This window comes from Marmota flaviventris, chromosome 2 (genome assembly GCF_047511675.1).
Source record: "Marmota flaviventris isolate mMarFla1 chromosome 2, mMarFla1.hap1, whole genome shotgun sequence".
Taxonomy (NCBI): Eukaryota; Metazoa; Chordata; class Mammalia; order Rodentia; family Sciuridae; genus Marmota; species Marmota flaviventris.
Window position 1 is genome coordinate 199,206,270 of NC_092499.1, and position 16,134 is coordinate 199,222,403.

The following is a 16,134-nucleotide window of genomic DNA, read 5'->3' on the forward strand; positions in this document are numbered from 1 at the left end:
CAACGTCCTTGCCTCAGTTTCCCCCGAGAGTACACCTGCAGGGTCCAGAGGACCCAGTTGGGCGCACCAGGGGACTCGGGGCCGATTTGGAATCTTCTGGGGGCCCGGGCTCAGACGCCGACCCGGGGGTGGAGTCCTGGTGACGTAGGCTTAACGTAGTGGGCACCTGGGTCCTAGCCTCCGCGGGTCTGTGCTGCCTCAAGCCAGCCTCTTGCCCTCTCTGGACCAGCGTCGCGTAGGGTTCCAGAGTGTGTTCCACCCCTGCCCCCATGTCCAGGCTGTGTGCGAGTGACCCTCCCGTTAGCGCCTGCACGAGTTGTAAGTGCTCGGAGTAGAAGACACTTAGCCGTGGGGCGGTGGAAGAGTGCTTGGGGGCGCTGAGAATGAAGGCGGCTTTGGGAGAGTTAGGAAATTAAATACTAAACTCATCGGAGAGGCTTTCCAGCACCAACGTATCGGTGGCCATTAGAGCTCGTGGGCCACGCATGAGCGAGGCCCTGGGTACTGTCCCCAGCGCCGCAGAAACCCGATCGCAAGCCTCGCTGAGGCCTCAGAGCCAGCGAGAGATTGGCAGCTTTGGGCGCCCCCTGCCAGCCTTCGGTGGGCGCTGGCGAGCTGCCTGGGATAGGCACCCTTCCGTCTGGCCTGCCGAGTGAGCCCACTGCCCGTAGCTTGGGAGGCAGGTTTGGCCCCTGCCGTTAGACTAGTGCTTGTGTGGAGCCGAGGGAACCGGAGCGCCGGCGTGATGCCGAGACGCTGCTGCCTGCAGATTGGGGCGGCGCCGGCTGTCAAAAAAAAACCACTAAGAACCAGGCATCTCGGCAGTCTGGGTTCAGATTCAAGATACATGACCTGAAGAATTTAACCTCTTTCGACTTTCGCTTCCTCAATACAACATGATGAACTCACCCACCTCCTTAGGGGTTGGAGAGGGTCACCTGAGGTGATGCAGCTGATGTACTCAGCACAGCACCTTACACTTAGTGCTTAATAAATGTTAGCTCCATGTAGATTCGAGCCCTCCAGAAACAAGAACAAGCCAGCTTCATCAGCGCCGCAGTGCAGCAGTCCTGTCCTCTCACCTTTTGATGGAAGACTAGGAAGCCAGACAGCTGGGCTCTATCTCACACCCTGCCTCGGAGGACCAAATGGCACGCCTTGCCTGAGACATGGAGTTACAGTCACTCTAAAGAGTGCCTAAATATACAAGCTCACCAGTAGTTCATTTTTACACTAAAGTGTAAGAACCATGTAGTGATATCTGTTCTCATTAATACTGATTGGTAACCAAGGCACCAAACTTCCCGAGTGCCTGTTCCAGTTTTACCAGGAGTTCTGAGTAGGAATGACAGCGTAGACTCTGCCCATGAAGAAACTGAGGCTAGGGCAGGTCAGGGATGAACAACCATGAAGTAACAGGACTGTAGTATTCTCAGAATCAGAACCTTAACCCTCCCTGGCTTGCCTCTCTGTGGGGAATGGAGTCCCAACTCCTGGGAGGTGACTCATCTGACTTCACCAGCTGCCATGGACTTACCACTTCAGTGTCTTCCGGGTTACTTCTAACCAGAGTGTTCAGCACTGCTCTTCATATTTCTGGGTTTTTGTGGTCCTGGGGCTTGAACCCAGGACCCTGTCCATGCTGCCAGGCACTCTACCAGGACCCTGTCCTTGCTCTTCACCTTAATCTGCCTCTCCTTCTGATGTATTTCCTATCTCTTTCCTCTATTCATTTTTTTTAAAGATAGAATTTTTTTAATATTTATTTTTTAGTTTTCATCAGACACAACATCTTTGTTTGTTTGTGGTGCTGAGGATCGAACCCTGGCTGCACGCATGCCAGGCGAGCGCGCTACCGCTTGAGCCACATCCCCAGCCCCCCTCTATTCATTTTTCACAGTCAAAATCAGCCTTCTCCCTCCATCTTCCTTTCCACTACTTTAGAGGGAGCCTCTGCCAGGAACGGTGGAGCATGCATGTAATCCCAGGGGTCTGGAGGCTGAGGCCAGGAGGATCCCGAGTTCAGAGTCAGCCTCAGCAAAAGCAAGGCTCTAAGCCACTCAGTGAGACCTTGTCTCTAAATAAAATACAAGATAGGGCTGGGAATGTGGCTTAGTGGTCAAGTGCCCTTGAGTTCAATTCCCCACCCCCAAAAAGAGGGAGCCTCATTCCTTTTTAAACCTTTTATTAAGAATAGCACATGTATCAGTTGGTAGAGTGCTTGCGTCACAAGTACAAGGCCCTGGGTTCAATCCCCAGCACTGCCAAAAAAAAAAAAAAAAGAATAGCACACATGGCGGGGCTGGGGTTGTGCTCAGTGGTAGAGCGCTCCTAGCACGTGCAAGGCCCTGGGTTCTACGATCCTCAGCATCACATAAAAATAAAATAAAGGTATTTTGTCCAACTACAACTAAAAAAAAATTAAAAAAAAATAACACATAATCTGGGGGTTGTAGCTCAGTGGTAGAGCACTCGACTGGCATGTGTGAGGCACTGGGTTTGATCCTCAGCACCACATAAAAATAAATGTACTGTGTCCATCTCTACTAAAGAATTAAAAAAGAATAGCACACATGGGCTGGGGTCGTGGTTCAATGGTAGAGTGCTCGCCTGGCATGCATGAGACACTGGGTTTGATGCTCAGCACCACATTAAAAAAAATATTGTGGCCCCCTAAAACTAAAAAATAAATATTAAAAAAAAAAGCACACATGAGCTAGGCATGCTTGCATGCCTATAGTCCAGGGAGGCTGAGGCAAGAGGATAACTTGAGCACACCAGATTCAAGACCAGCCTGGGCAGCATAATGAGACCCTGTCTCAAAAAAAAAAAAGTGTGAAGCTTAATAATGTATCTTCCCCCACCCCTCCATACTGGGGATAGAACCTAGGAGGCGTTTACCCGCTCAACTCCATCTCCAGCCCTTTTTTCGTATTTTGTTTAGAAACAGGGTCTCACTGAGTTGTCTAGGGCCTTGCTAAATTGCTGAGACTGGCTTCGAACTTGTGATCCTCCTGCCTCAGCCTCCTGAGCCGCAGGGATTACAGGTGTGCACCATCACACCTGGCCTGACTGCTTTTGTGGCAGTTATCCCTTGCTTTTGCAATTGTACCATCTGAGCATTTGTTCCTAAAAACTAGAGCTTTACCCCTTCCTTAAATTTTATATAAATGAAATCACAGAGTGTTACTTTGTGGCTGACTTCTTCTCATGAGCAGTGCACTTGCAGTACTCATCTGTTGTCACGGGGAGTCACAGTGAGTTCCTTTCCATTGCTGTGTTTTGTCTTCCACTGTACATTTATCTATTTGATTGTTAAGGGAAATTTGAAGCCTCGCACCTCCCATACCTCTTGGTTTGGGAGGTCTGCTGGTCTGCTGGTCTTCCAGCAGTGCCCCTCTTTTAGTCTATTACAATCTTCAGCCACAGGGATCTGTCTAGTCATATTGCAAACCTGACATAGTTGCCTTGTGCTTAAAGCCCTTGAGTGTTTCTTCAGTGCAGGACAAAATCCCAAACCCTTAGCTTGGCTTGCAAGGCCTGTAATTATAAAAAGCTACCATAGCAGAGCATTTACTACATTCATTACATTCACAGTCGAGACCTTTAAATTATCTCTTCTTGATCTGGTCCCAGCCATCTTGAACTGCTTGCAATTTTCCTCAATGTGCCAGGTTCTCTCTTGACCCTGGACCATGGCATATGCTGTGTGCTCTCACTCTTCCCTCAGGCTTCAAGTCAGCCCTTAGATGGCACCTCCACTGGCAACTTTCCCTAAAAGATATCCCATCTCTGGCGAAGTCAGCTCGGCTCTTCTGTGCTCCCCTGCTGCCCCATGCTCAAGTATCTGACCAATCTTTATCCTATAGACTGTGGGCTACATATGGGTGGGAGCTGGGGCTTGTGTGCCCTTATAGCCATCATGCTCAGCCTGTGTCAATCACACTGAATTGAAGTCTGAGTGATTTTTTTTCTGGTACCCCCATTTCTATTCCAGGCTCTGGTTTCTGTGGTGGGAACACCAAGGCAGTGTCCTTGGGGAGGCCAAGGAAAGCATGAGCTGCCTGTTTGATCTCTGTCACCAGCTGGAATCCTCTACACCCAAGATAGGGATGAAGCTTTCAGCAAAGATTTTGGGACTTTGAAGTTCTCCAGCAATGTTTCTGGACCAAGAAGCTTTGCTGACAGCAGGCCTGGGCTAGGTGGCTGAGATAAGCAGGATCCTCCAGCTGGGACCAGGGCAGCCTCGTGGGTTTAGAAAGGCCCTGTGCTTAATGTTCTGTCACTCTTTTTTTAGTACTGGGGATGGAACCCTGGGCCTCACACATGGCTAGACAGGCGCTCTGTTGCTGAGCTGTGTCCTTGGCTTCCGTCACCATATTAATCCTTCAAAGTTTTGAAAAAAGTTCTCACATTTTCATTGTACTCTGGTCCCTAAAAAATCATGTAGCCATTCCAGGCTAGGAACTCACTGCCAGGGCCTGTGAGGACCCCGGTCTCAACTCAGGACAAAGGCTGGCCTCCATGCTGAAGCAGAACATAAACATACTAGCTCAGTAGAAAGGATTTGGACTGTTTCAACACAAAGAAGTGAGGTGATGGAACCTAATTTATTATATTGATTTTCACTAAGGTTACTATTTGTGTGTGTGTGTGTGTGTGTGTGTGTGTTTTACCCAGGACTGAATTCAGGGGCACTTGGCCACTGAGCCTCATCCCCGCCCCTATTTGTATTTTATTTTGAGGCAAAATTGAGTCTCACTAAATTGTTTAGTGCCTCGCTTTTTGCTGAGGCTGGTTTTGAACTCACAATCCTCCTGTCTCAGCCTCCCAAGCCACTGGGATTACAGGCATAAATACGCACAGCTACTAAGTTTACTATTTAATTTTGGTTAAAATGCAATATATTTAGAAATACAAGAAAATATGCAGTTAAAAAAAAAAGAAATGGGATGATGGAGATGCCAGTTACCCTCATCTTATCATCACACATTGTGTATGTATGTTGAGGTGTCACATTGTGCCCCCTAAATGTGTATACCATTATGTCAAAAATAATACATTGAAAAAAATACCATATATCTTAGCCCCCTGTTCTCTGCCAGTGTAGTAAGAGCAGCAGTTGCGCATCAAGGACTCTCTGAGGTTGAAATTACACTGAGGCAATGTCCAAGGCAAGTGGGCCTGGCCCCAGGAAAGCTGTGGAAGGGAGGCTTCCAGCCCAAAGTGTGGTTGCAACAGGGAGTGGCTCTCTGGCCATTCTGGAACCAGATGGCAGAAGTTGTTTAAGCTAAGAATAGATGAGGGGAATGGGCGTCTCCTCTGGTCTTCCTGGCCCTGTGAACATCTGATATGGTGTGTGTTCCCTCCATTGCTTCACGTGGCCAGACCCATATGTACTGAGCCCGTCTGAGAGCCTTGAGAACAGGTAAGACAGGCCCTTTGTCTTCAGAGCCCACAAAGCATTGGGGGAGGCAGATCACAAAAAACCCTCGGCCACAGGCAGATAAGCGCTCCCAGGGACAGCCAGGCAAGTGGGTGTTTAAGGAAGGAGGCTTCAGAGGAGTTGACAATGAACTGAATCTTGCTAATAGAATTGGATTTTCCAGGAAGGCAAGGAAAGGGAAAGGGTATGGCCTCTACCTAGAGGTGTAGAAGGGAATGACGTGTTTGGAGAACTGGTCAACCTGAGCACAACAGGGGAATGTGGTCTTTCCAGGGCCTTGGGAATCCATATTCAGTCCCTGACCTGAATTAGTGCTCAGCATCTCCAGGTGGCAGTTGATCATATCAGGACAGGAGCAGAGGACACCTGGATTGTTTCCTCCATGCTCCCACCTATTCCCTAGGATACCCATTGTTTTTCTACTTTGAGCAGAAAGGCCAAGACCGGGATGTTTACATGAGAGTCTACAGAATTAAATTCCAGACTTCTCCAAAAAAGAAGACACGGCGACTGCTGGCAGCTTCCTGAAAGTCTGAGATCAGAGGAAACTTTGACCTAGAGAGGAGGAAGAGGAGGACATCTAGTTGAGATTGGGTCCCAGCTAAGGGGTTCCTCAACACTTGGCTTCTAACACAGAGACCTCAACACTAGGGGAGGAAAGTATCTTTAATATATTTATTAGGGTGTAACTTAACATACTATGAGATTCTCCTGTTTCTAATATACAATTCAGTGATTTTTAGTAAATTTACAGAGTTGTACAACTGTCACCACAGTCAGCTTTATTTTTTATTTATTGATGCTGAAGATTGAACCTAGGGCTTCACACAACTAAGCACATATTCCATCCACAATTAAGGATGACCTACATCCTCAGCCCTTTTTATTTTTTATTTCAAGAGAGGGTCTCTCTACATTTCCTAGTCTGGCTTTGAACTTGCAATCCTCCTGCCTCAGCCTCCTGAGTGGCTGGGATTATAGGCATACACCCATGCCCGACCACAATTCAGTTTTAGAACATTTCCATCACCCCAGAAGGATCTCTTGTACCCATTTGCAGTCCATCCTTATTCACACCCCAGCTCAGGTGAACATTAATCTGCATTCTGTCTCTATAATAATCTCCCTTTTCTGGACCGCTTTGCATGATGTTCTTGAGATTCATTCATGTGAAAGCTTGTGTCAGCAGTTCTTTATTTGTTATTGCTGAGTTGTATTCCATTGTACAGATATATCATATTTTATCTGTTTACCAGTTGATAATCTTTTAGATTATGTCTACTTTTTAAAAAAATTTTTTAGTTGCCAATGGACCTTTATTTTATTTATTGATATGTGGGACTGAGGATCGAATCCGGTGCCTCACACATGCTAGGCAAGCACTCTGCCACTGAGCCACCACTCCAGTCCCTTATATCTACTTTTTTACTATCAAGATTAATGCTGCTGAGCATTCATGTACAAGTATTTTATATAAACATACATTTTTCACTTAGTGGGGTAGGTACTTAGGAGTGGATTTGCTGTATGGTAAAATTTTTTTTTAAATATTTATTTTTTGTTGTTGGATACAATACCTTTATTTTATTTATTTATTTATTTTTATGTGGTTCTGAGGATCAAACCCAGGGCCTTGCACGTGTAAGGCAAGCAATCTATCGCTGAGCCATAACCCCAGTCCCTGAATGGTAAATTTTTTAACCTTTTAAGAAACTGCCAAACTGAATCTGGGGATATGTCTCAGTTAGTAGAGTGCTTGCCTTGCATGCATAAGGCCCTGGGTTCAATTCCCAGCACCACAAAAACAAACAAACAAACCAAAAAACCCTGCCAAACTGTTTTCCAAACAGTTTTAATATTTTACATTCCTGTCAACAGTGAATGAGCATTCTAATTTCTCTGTTCTATGTTCTTTTCAACATTTGTTCACTTATTATTGTCAGTCTTTGGAGTTTTTTGCTTTGTTTTTGTTTTGGTACTAGTTAGTGATTGGCATATGCTAAGCACATGCTCTACCACTGAGCTATATCCCCAGACCTTTTTATTTTTTATTTTGAGACAGGGGCTCACTAAGTTGTTTAGGGCCTTGCTAAGTTGCTGAGGCTGGCTTTGAATTTGTGATCCTTCTACCTCAGCCTCCTGAGTTGCTAGGATTTTCAGGTATGTGTCACTGTGCCCAGCTATCCCAGTCCTTTTTACTTTTTTTTTAAAATATTTATTTTTTAGTTGTAGTTGGACACAGTACTTTATTCATTTATTTATTTTTATGTGGTGCTGAGGATCAAACCCAGGGTCTCGCACATGCAAGGCAAGCGCTCTGCCGCTGACCACAACCCCAGCCTTCATTTTCACTTTTGTACTTTGAGATGGGGTCTCACTAAATTACCCAGACTAGCTGAAACTTGCAATGCTCCTGCCTCAGCCTCCTGAGTCATTGGATTATGGTCATATACCACGCTGCCTGGCCCAGCTGTCAATCTTTCTTGTTATACCCTTCTGCAGAACTTTTTTTTTTTTAATATTTATTTTTTAGTTTTTCGGCGGACACAACATCTTTGTTTGTATGTGGTGCTGAGGATCAAACCCGGGCCGCACGCATGCCAGGCAAGCGCGCTACCGCTTGAGCCACATCCCCAGCCCTCTGCAGAACTTTAAAAAATATACACAATGTCTTGGCTCTATCTCAGACCAATCACATCAGAATCTTGGGGTTTGGGACCTTGGCATAGGTATGCAAAACGAAAACCTATCTACTTTAAAAGGTGTTACTATGCAGAAGAGTAAGGGACTAGAGGTTCAACCTCCGATCAGAAGCTCTGCCTTCCCCAGCACTAAAAAGGGAGCTCAAGCCGGCCAGCGGTCTCCCCCACACCAAGAGACAAATGGTTTGGAGCATGGGAGACAAGATTCCCTCCAAGAAAGCACATGTGTGGTCCCAGGATGGGCCAGCTTATTGACAGGGCATGATGGTGCCCTCCTGTAATCCCAGAGACTCGGGAGCCTGAGGTAAGAAGATGCAATTTTGAGGCCAACCTGGGGCTACTCTGCAAGATCCTATTTCAAAAAAATTTTTTTTAAAATGAGAGGGTTTGGGGTGTAGCTCCACAGTAGAACAAATAACTGGCATGTGTGAGACCCTGAGTTTAATCCCTAGTATGGGGGGTGGAAGGGCATGTTGGAAGGGAAAGTGAAGGAGCTTGGAAGTGGGTTGTGTGAAAAAGTCCCAACTTCTCCAGGCATGGTAGTACATGCCGCCTGTAATCCTAGCTACTGGGGAGGCTGAGGCAGGAGGATTGCAGGTTCGAGGCCAGCCTCAACAACTTAGCGAGGCCCTGAGCAACTTAAAGAGACCCTACCTCAAAATAAAAAATAGCACTGAGCCTCCAGGTGGAACGCCTTGTATGGTGGAGCTGGCTGCTTCTGGGTTACCTCCAGCAATGCTGACGTAATGCTAAAACAGTTCATGAGAAGGCAGCAAGTTCCCATGCTCTACAGAAAGATTTTGCGAGCAATTTGCCAAGTTTCAAATGATTCTGATCTCAAGTACCTGAAAGACTGGGCAAGAAGAATTCAAAAGAAACAAAAGTGCCACCAAAGAGCATGCAATCCAGACGATGATTACTCAGGGCACTATGCAGCTAAAGGAGTTAGAAGAAAACACTTGCTTCAGCAAAATCTTAATATAGCATTATTCTGGAGGATCTTCAGTTGAGCCTGGTTGCAGTGGACAGCTCAAGGCCAAGTCAAACTGTATGTACAGTACTTGAGCAAAATATCCAGACAGACAGGCTGTGTTACAGAGAGCAGAGAAAATCACATCTAAGTAAATGCCTGGGGACTGAAAAATATACTTGAGTTTTGAAAATGAAAACTAATGATAAAAATATAATAAAAAAGACTGAGTGTGACCCATCACACACACACAATAAAAAAAGAAGGAAGGGAGGAAGCTGGGCAAGGTGGCGCACACCTGTAATTCCAGTGGCTCAGGAGGCAGAGGCAGGAGGATCGAGAGTTCGAAGCCAGCCTCAGCAATGGTGAGGCTCTAAGCAACTCAGTGGAATCCTGTCTCTAATAAAATACAAAATAGGGCTGGGGTGTGGCTCAGTGGTTGAGTGCCCCTGAGTTCAATCCCTGGTATTCCCCCCCCCCACAAAAAAAAAAAAGAAGGAAGGAAGAAAAAGAAGAAAGAAAAGTCCCAATTTCTGCCTAGCCAGCTAAGATTGCAACAGGGCACTTCCCATGACCTTAGGGGTCGGTCAGGCCCCTGGGGAGATTAGGGAAGAATGACATTCCTGGCTGCAGACCAACTCCAGACAACCCTGAAGAATCGCAGAGAGATGGATGGTGCCACCGGAAGCAGAGAGAGCTTAGAGGCTCAGCTGGGAAGTAGGCCAGGGCCACACAGGCTGCCATAAAATTCCTCTTTTTGAAGAGTCTGTGGAGGATAATAACCATCCATTCTTGAATTCCACAAATGTTTATGGAGCCCTTCCATGTGCCAGACTCGGCTAGGCACTGGACATTCAGCCAGGAGTAAGAATGCCAGGCTCCCTCCCACCCCCGTGGGGCAGCACAATCAATAAATATCTAGGCAGACAGAAGGACAGGCAGTGAGGGGACAGGGGCCTCTCATTGGGGTGACATTGGAGTAGAGGTCTGAGTGAACGGAGGAAGCCATCTACGTCAGGTATGTGTTTGAAGATGCACTGGCAGAAGAGCTGGTGGGAAGCCCACGCTGCTCAAACTGGTGTGTTCCGAACCGCGGGATAAGATGGAGCCACAGAGGGAGGGGACAGGAGCTAGGTCACCTAGAATGTCTTGGGGGTCACGACCAGAGATCCAGGTTGAATTTTGTGCACCATGGGGAGCCAATGGAGAGTTTGAAAAGGGTAGAAAAATGTTATGTCTTGCATTTTTCAAAAGATCGCTTTGGTTGATGCAGAGAAACTAGCCCTACAGTCGGAACTGTGAGGAGGGGGATGAGGCCAGTTGCCCAGGAGGACAGGACGGTGATCTGGACTCCTGTGGGTGCTCATGGGGACAGGATATGGATGTGGAACATCTTTTGGAGTTAGAGACACCAGGATTTGCTGCAATGAAGCATAGGATAAAAGGGGCAAGAATGTTTGACTTGAACGTTCACTGTGTGAAGGGCAGTGCTCTGATCTGGGATGGAGAGACAGAGAGGAACAGCATTTTACACTGGTGGGGGAGGGCTTGCTCAAACATGGAAAAGAGGAGGAAGGTCAAAGGGCTGTGATGTCCTGATTGCCGGCTATGGGTGGGCAGTCCTTGTTAGACCAATGCACATGCTATGTTGGGACTCCAGAGACTGTAGTATTAGGGCATCTTGGAAACAGTCAGTGCTGGAAGGTGTTGGCTGCTTCTTGCAACTTTTAGGAAGGCCCTCCAAAAAGGAGACAAGTTTAAGCTAAAGATGGACCTAACATTATTATCAAAAGAAACAGTCCCACCAGGTGTGGTGGCTCAACGCCTATAATTCCTGTAATTCAGGAGGCTGGGACAGGAGGATCACAAGTTCAAGGCCAGCCTCAGCAGCTTAGTGAGGCCTTGTCTCAAAATAAAATGGGCTGGGGATGTAGCTCAGTAGTAAAGCACCCTGGGTTCAATCTCCAGTGCACCCTCTCCCCGAAAAAGTCCCTACCACTTATCACCTCCTCCCTTCAGTCACTTTGAAATGTCAACTGGTTTATGAAACCCAGCCATCTAGGTGGCACTGTTACAGATGCCCCACCCCTTTCTCCAAACAATCTGAGGCTGGAAAACCCATGCAGAGTGTAAGGAAACCGAGGGTTTCCTTAGAGGAACAGAGAGAGAGGACTGGCCCCCATGAGTAAATCAGCGTCAACCAGCAGCTGACACAGGCCTAGAAACGGGAAGATGGGTGGAACCAAGAAAAAAGGAACTCAGAGGGAAAATGAGCTGCTCCAGGTCGACATTCAGGCCAAGACCGAGAGGGCAGGTACCAGTGCAGATGACCCAGGGCCCGGGAAGCAGCACCTTGTCAGAAACCTCACAGTCCTTGAGTTTCAAACCTGGAAAGTCCTTCAGGGACCAGGTGGCCAGCTCTGTCCCCGGATAAAGGAACTTGTCTTCAAGGAGGAAATGAGAAAGGAGAACACAGGGACAGGTCTCCTCCTAGCCTTAGAAGCCACAGAAACTCAGCCAACAGTTCTGCCCCGGCTGAACTTAGAAAGCCCCAATCTTTTTTTTTTAATATTTATTTTTTAGTTGTACTTGGACACAATATCTTTATTTTATTTATTTTTATGTGGTGCTGAGGACTGAACCCAGGGCCTCGCACGTGCTAGGCGAGCGCTCTACCGCTGAGCCCCAGCCCCCAAGTCTTATATTTCCCCTTTATTTGGTAACTGTCCAGTCCCCAAGGGGCTTGTTCTGTCCAGCTGTTTACATTGTGGGAACAGATGTAATCAAGTTCTTCCTGGGCTGCTATGTGTCCCCCTCAGGCCTCTCCCTCATTCCGACTGCAGCCCCTGTCACATGTCCTGGGCACACCCAGGATGACCCACACAGACACATGAGCTGCGTGCTCTTGGCCCGGCAGGGTGAACAGCAGGGGTGGTGCCATTTCCTGAGGAGCAGCTTGGCTGGACTGGAGGTTGGGGACAGTCGGAGGGTAGAGGAGCCGATGCAGCTTCTCCAAGCTAGGCGGAGATCCAAAGGACACACAGCTGGAGACAGGAGAAGCAAGCCAGGTGACCCAGCTGACATCCTGGGCAGAAACCCAGCTTGGCATCCTATGGCCACTGTCACCTGTGCTTACGTACTTGGACCAGGTATTTCTTCCTGCTGCACCTCAGTTTCCCAACTTGCAGAACAGGGGCAATACTAGCTCTCCCCAGGGGTCGATGTAACTGGGGTAATAAACAGAGAAGTTGGGGGAAGCTGGGTGTAGTGGTGCACACCTGTAATCTCGGCGATTTGGGAGAATTTGGGAGGCTGAGAGAGGAGGATCACAAATTCCAGGTCAGTCTGGGCAATTTAGCTGTCTCCAAATAAGAAATAAAAACTCCCTCGGGGGCTGGGGTTGCGGCTCAGTGGTACAGCGCTCACCTAGCACGTCCGAGGCCCTGGGTTCCATCCTCAGGACCACATAAAAATAAATAAAGGTATTGTGTCCAACTACAACTAACAACAACAACAACAAAAACTCCCTCAAAAAACAAACCAAAGCAAAAACAAAAAACAAGAAAGAGCTGGATGTGGGATTACATACCTGTAATCCCAGTGGCCCAGGAGGCTGAGGCAGGAGGATTGCAAGTTCAAGGCCAGCCTCAGCAATTTAGTGAGGGCCTAAGCAATTTACAAAACCCTGTCTAAAAATAAAATACATTAAAAACGGGGGGGTGGGGGGGGTGGGTGGATGTGGATTTTGCTCAGTGGTTAAGTGCCCTTGGGCTCAATCCCCCATACAAAAAAAAAAAGACAAAGAGTGGATAGTTGAGAGCATGGGCTCTGGAGCCAGACCAACTTGAGCTGATTACTTAACCTCTCTGGTCTCAGTTGCCTCATCTGGAATCTGGGGGATGATGATACTTACAGGATGTTACCAGGTGTAAGTGAATTAGGATTTGCCAAATACTTTCTGCTTGTTAACAACTGGCTAAGGCTAATTATCAGAATCGTTAATTGGGCCCTCTGGTACACCATGAAGTAGTTCTAGCACTTTATATGCTTTAATCACATAAAATCCTCACTTCTAGCTGGGTGTGTAGCTCACACCTGCAATCCCAGTGGCTTGGGAGGTTGAGGCAGGAGGATTGCAAGTTCAAAGCCAGCCTCAGCAATTTAGGGAGGCCTTCAGCACTTAGTGAAACCCTATCTCTCAATAAAATATAAAAAAGGCTGGGGTTGTGGCTCAGTGTTAATCGCCCCTGGGTTTAATCCATGGTACCAAGAAACAAAACAAAACAAAAAATCCTCACTGCTCCCCAGGACAGATCATCCCCGTTTACAGAGGTGGAAGCTGAAGCTCAGAACTGATTGGCTTTTCTATTTCCTCTAGAACAAGGGCTGGTGAACCAGGGCTGAGCAGGGACTCCAGCCAGCAGCCTGCTGTCTGAACACTCTGGAGTCGGCTTCCGAGACGCAGTGGTGGACTCAACAAAACCCGAAATACGAACCATCTGGTGCTTTACCGGAAAGCTTTGAAGAAGCAGGACTGGAACCACGTCTGTCTGGACCAAGCACTTAGTGCTTTCCTGCCTGGGTCTCAGTGGTGCGCCGAACTCACTCTAGATGTAGAAAAGCATCTTTCTTTCTTTCTTTCTTTCTCTCTCTCTCTCTCTCTCTCTTTCTTTCGCTGGCCATGTTTTATTTGTCCTTTTTCTTCAAACAGGACAGCCAAGATACAGACGTACTGAGTAAAATAAAATAGATGGACAGATCCTAAGAGACTGCGATGCACAGGCTACATTCAACCTGATTTTATTCATGCTTGCCTTGGGGTGGGGGAATAGATCATTCGGTAAAAACATACAGTAAAAATAAACAATGTTTTACCATGTACAACTTTTAAACTACAATAATTATGTACCTTAATTACTTCCTGCACACAGGTCTAACATTACAGTATTTTTAAAAAAAATAAACACAATTAAGACTTCTAGGAGGGCTGGGGATGTGGCTCAAGCGGTAGCGCGCTCGCCTGGCATGTGTGCAGCCCCGGGTTCGATCCTCAGCACCACATACAAACAAAGATGTTGTGTCCGCTGAGAACTAAAAAATAAATATTGAAAAAAAGACTTCTAGGAACATTTTATCATAAATTAATTCCTAATTTTTCTTTGTAGATAGATCAAGCACCTCCAAAATACAAATTCCTATCCACGGTGAGTACTTTACTTAAAATGTAGGAAAGATTTCTTCCCAGTCCCTCTGAGTGCTGGGAATACTCCTTTCCCTCTTCAGCGGAAGGGATTTGGGGATTCTCGTCTGTCATCCTTCAAAGCCAAGAAGTTTGGGGTCAGGGACACAACCAAAGCCCTTCCTCCAACATCACTCTGAGCTGTGAGGGCTGAGGACAGTTGTTGTTTGGTGCTGGGATTGAACCCAGAGGGACTTTACCACTGAGCCACATGTCCACTCCTTTTTATTTTTTATTTTTCAGACAAGGTCTTGCTATATTCCTTAGGGCCTCGATAAGTTGCTGAGGCTGGCCTCCAACTTGTAATCCTCCTGCCTCAGCCTTTGGAGTCACTGGGATCACGGGCGCGTACCACTGCAGCTGGCCTGAGGATGGTTTTGAGAGAAAGAGAAACCCAGGTAATGGAGAGGGGCAGGCTAGTGGGCAGGTCCCTGGAATCAGGGCACCTCTGAAATGGAAAAGAACCAAAGGAATGCCATTTTGCTCTGACCTGCCTCCATTTTATGCTTGCTTAAAATGTCTTCTTTCCAGCCTCCTGACGCTGTATCTGTGCTGACAGTACAGTAGGACCTTCCCACCCCCTGACTAAGGCCCTGATGTACAACAGAAATGACTCTGAAATGGATAATCAAAACAATTCTCTCATGTTACCAAAATATGTCTCAACAAGGTCTTTTCTGGGGCTTGGGATGTGGCTCAAGCGGTAGTGCGCTCGCCTGCCATGCGTGCGGCCTGGGTTCGATCCTCAGCACCACATACAAAGATGTTATGTCCGCCAATAACTAAAAAATAAATATAAAAAAAAAAAAAAAAAAAAAAAGGTCTTTTCTGACCTACATCTGGCTCAACTGTCTTTGTGGTTTTTGTGGGTTTTGCCTTTATAAACTCTATACTTTCAAAATTCAGGAGCTGGGAGTTCTGGGAGGCGCTAGCCTGCTCCCAACCGCTTGCCTGGCACACTCATTAAAGGACTTTTCCCCTTTCAATTTGGCTTCATAAGTGTGGTGGTCTGTCATTCTGCTCGCTGCCTAACACCTTCTCCCCCACCTGCCCAGCTCCAGGCTGTGCGGAGTCCACGGAGCTGAGGCCGACAAGGTGCAGCAGAGGAAAAGAACCCCAGGGTGCTCTAGGTCCTGCCTTCTCCCCAGGGTATTCCAGGGCTCCAAACCAATTCCATCACTGAGCAAATATGTATTCAGCACCTTCTGTGTGCCAGGCGCTGTTCTAAGCACTAGGGATAAAGTGTTGAACAAAATCCCAGCTCTTACAGAGACAGACAAATACACAAGAAAATATTTCAAAACATACCTGTCATCCTAGGGACTTGGGAGGCTGAGGCAAGAGAATTGCAAGTTCAAGGTCGGCCTCAGCAATTTAGCAAAGCCTTAGCAACTTAGCAAGATCCTGTCTCAGATTTAAAATTTAAAAGTGCTTGAGATGTAGCTCAGTGGTAAAGTGCTTCCGGGTTAAATCCCCAGTTATCCCCGCCCACTGCCCAAAGTAGTAAGATCTATAAGGAAAATAAACCAGGCCGACATGATTGAGAGGAACTGCTAGAGAGGCAGGGAGGGACACATCTCTGAAGTAACACCATTAAGCTGAGACCTGAATGACCAGGAACCAGCCTTGGGAAGTTCAAGCAGGAAAGTGTCCCAGGTGTCCCAGGTAGAGGAATGGACACATGCAAAGGCCCTGAGCAAGAAACAGAAAGGCCAGTGTGGCTGAAGCAGAAGGAAGAAGGCTGAGAGGAGAGAGATGAACCAGGAGAAGCCCCATC

The 16,134-nt window shown here is 47.1% G+C and overlaps 2 long non-coding RNA genes across 3 annotated transcripts; both read left to right on the top strand.

Moving 5' to 3' along the window:
• The first annotated feature begins 22 nt into the window (after positions 1–22).
• On the top strand, positions 23–3,945 carry LOC117794900 (uncharacterized). The gene is made up of 2 exons (XR_004618778.2): positions 23–318; positions 1,002–3,945. It is a non-coding gene; the product is annotated as an uncharacterized lncRNA (long non-coding RNA).
• Positions 3,946–5,337: 1,392 nt separating this feature from the next.
• LOC114106984 (uncharacterized) lies at positions 5,338–15,343 on the top strand. Of its 2 annotated transcripts, XR_003585267.3 has the most exons (6): positions 11,856–12,267; positions 13,497–13,709; positions 14,284–14,322; positions 14,601–14,755; positions 14,889–15,027; positions 15,179–15,343. It is a non-coding gene; the product is annotated as an uncharacterized lncRNA (long non-coding RNA). The 2 variants fall into 2 exon arrangements; XR_011706813.1 differs by lacking the exons at positions 11,856–12,267; positions 15,179–15,343 and adding an exon at positions 5,338–5,428 and having other exon boundaries at positions 14,889–15,128.
• Positions 15,344–16,134: the final 791 nt, after the last annotated feature.